Source organism: Pyxicephalus adspersus, chromosome 1 (assembly GCF_032062135.1).
Source record: "Pyxicephalus adspersus chromosome 1, UCB_Pads_2.0, whole genome shotgun sequence".
In the NCBI taxonomy this organism is placed as follows: Eukaryota; Metazoa; Chordata; class Amphibia; order Anura; family Pyxicephalidae; genus Pyxicephalus; species Pyxicephalus adspersus.
Window position 1 is genome coordinate 78,308,134 of NC_092858.1, and position 2,986 is coordinate 78,311,119.

Here is a 2,986-nt window from a genome sequence, read left to right on the forward strand (position 1 = left end):
GTTGCTGTCCATCTTCACTCTCATTAGGTTTGCATTTCAAATTTTCAATGACAGTTATGCTGCTGTGTCGGTGCATTACAGTAATGCTCTGGGTGTAATATGTTTTAAATTATAAGGGGGTTTGAAATCATGAAACAGCATTTACATAAAAGTTTGTAATTTTTTTTTTTATTGTTTCTTGGGCAGGAAAACTGTGGTTTCTTAGTGCGTTGTCAATACTTACACTCTCTTTGCTTTCTGGTTGCTGTTGTTTTTATTGGAACTTGTGCAGCAGAGAGGATGGTATAATCACCAGTTGGTCATTCTGGCTAGTCTACCTCCCATACACAGGCCAAGTATACTTTTTGGAGCGCACACTTGACCACATCTCATATGCTAGCAAGGGCAGGATTATCTTGGGGGGGGATTTTAATTTTTCTTTGGAACTGGGGTTGGACAGATTGCACAGGGCTACTTCTCAATCTTTTTGCCTTTAAAATGCCTAAAATTACCTCTCATGGCCACTAATATATTGTGATATGGGAATTGCCCACCCATCCACTAATAACTTTACTTTTTACTCTTTGAAGTCTGACCATGTGCCTGTTGACCCTCCCCTCATACTTGGTAGGGTGAGCCCTCCTTTGAGGCAACAGGGGCTCAGTAGGAGTCTACTCCAGGATTCCACCAATCAGGAGGAACTTGGCTGTGAACTGAACTTCGCCATTTACATGGCTGAGGAAAGTGATTGGTGTCTAGGAAGCCTATAAGAAATATTATGAAAAATACCTTCTCTTTCTCAGGGAACAAACCAAAGAATTTATGCTTCATAAAGCCAAGAAAGCTTAGGTCACGGTCACTGTACTTCTAAAGTGGAAAGACTCATCTGTATGTCAACAAGCACGCATTGCAACACCATTAAATTGGAAATAAAGCTATACTTTTTTTTTATAAATTTGCAAACACACAGGGCTTTGTTGCAAAGGGACAGGCAATGTCCTTTCTGCTAAAAGCATTCTTACCTGGCCAATTGCTCACTTCAGATGTCAAGATCACGGGAATTACGTCACCCTGGCCCAGCCAATCCCAATTGCTGAAGATCACGAGGGACTAGACTTGAGAAATTTGCCATCTGGGACTTATTCCTTGTCCGGGAGTACTAACTATCAAAATTAATGCTCTACCCAAACTTCTTTATTTGTATCAGACACCTCCTATTTGTTTACCACCAGCATTCTTTCTTTGGATTCATTTCACTGTTCTCTGGTTTATATGATCCTAATCAAGTACACTCCTCCTATTGTGTGATACCCCAGCTCCTGGATTGTAAGCCATTTGGGGCACGGTCCACACCTTCTCCTGTGTCACGGTCATGTGCAACACCTATGTAATGTACAGCGGTGTGTAATATGTTGGCGCTATAAAAAAATACTGTTTAATAAATAATAAAGTACACTCTCACCCTCCTTTATTTTTCACTTTACTGTAAGGCTGTTTATTTAGTTAAGGTGGTGGACTGGTGTCACTTTTATTTTAAACAGGAACAATGCTATGAAATAATGATTTTCTTCTACCCTTTTAGAGGCCTTCCCATGGATCATCAGTAAACACTCAAGCTTTTACTCTTTGATCTGACCATAATCGTTACATAGCTTTTCTGCCATGAGGCTTTTCGTGCAATGAGCAATCTCACCCTCTCCAACATCCCTTAATATCACAAATTTCGGCATCTAGTCTCAACTGCCCACTCTTGCATTTCACCATTGTGGAAATCCTCTGATCGAAATGGGTAGTGGACAGTCCTTGAGACTCCAATGCGAAGTTTCTTGTAACCTGATGTGCATGGGTGCAGTATAAAGATTTCCTATACTATAAAGGCAACCTAGACCCTGCCTCTTGGGTGTTGCTTGTTACAAGTACAATTTCAAATGTATTTGTTTATGAGGTTTGGCCGCAGTATCCAAACTGTGTTACCTACACAGACTCTTTACTCTCCGGTTCAATTGATTCAATGTATGATTTGTGCTAGTCAGGATGTTTGTGTGCACTCTCTTTTACTCCCGCTAATCTGTAACTCCCCCCCCCCCATTTGTTGCTGCTTGTGTTTACAAAAACTTTTACAATAAATAAAGAATGATTAAGATTTTGATTTGGGCCTCTCTTCCCACTTTGCTTTGAAGAACCTCATTTTCAGCATCTTTGCTCTACTTTTTTTGCATAAGTCCAAACACTGTTTGACTCTATTCTTTTTGAGCTACCCCACAGGTATTGTAGGGCAAGGGCATCCCGTTCAGATTAGGCTTCTAGAGGTCCCTTCCGTTTCCCCAAGTCATTTTTTTCATTTCAAAATAAGGCTCGCTCAATCTTATATTTTTTTTCTAATTAGCATATTAGTTTGGTGAAAAGCTAGAACAGTGTTAATCCATTCAATTAATGCTGCAAGTGCCTGTATCTCATTGGGTCAGAAGAATTCTGTACCCCCGGTTTAACTTGTGGATTAAAATCTTGCCAATGGAAGTTCCATCATCTAGCCTATGCCAATGAACTGCCTTCTTGGGTCTCCTCGGATTTTACTGAAGAAAATTTCAAGACTCGCAAGCCTATAAGTACATTTTAAATTTCACCAGGTTACACCCAGAATGGGTGTATTCTACTTGGCGCACCCTTTAATTTTTGTCTAAACAGAGTTACTCCACTGATGATCAAACCATTTCTTTTTTATTTTGCTTTCCTATTTTACTGTTTGGGATAGCTAATTTTGCCCTGGGGTTTTTTACACTTCATGCTGCTTTTACTTGGGAACCAACATTAGCATAAGTTTAATGTTTTTATGCTCAGTTTATTTTGTATATGTAAAACAGAAAAAAAGATTGGGTAATGTGCTACATTACTAGTCGAAAAACACCAGCTAACCCAAACCTTTTTTATTTTATAAAATGCACTTATCCGTTTAGCTTCATGGTATATATATATATATATATATATATATATATATATATATATATAT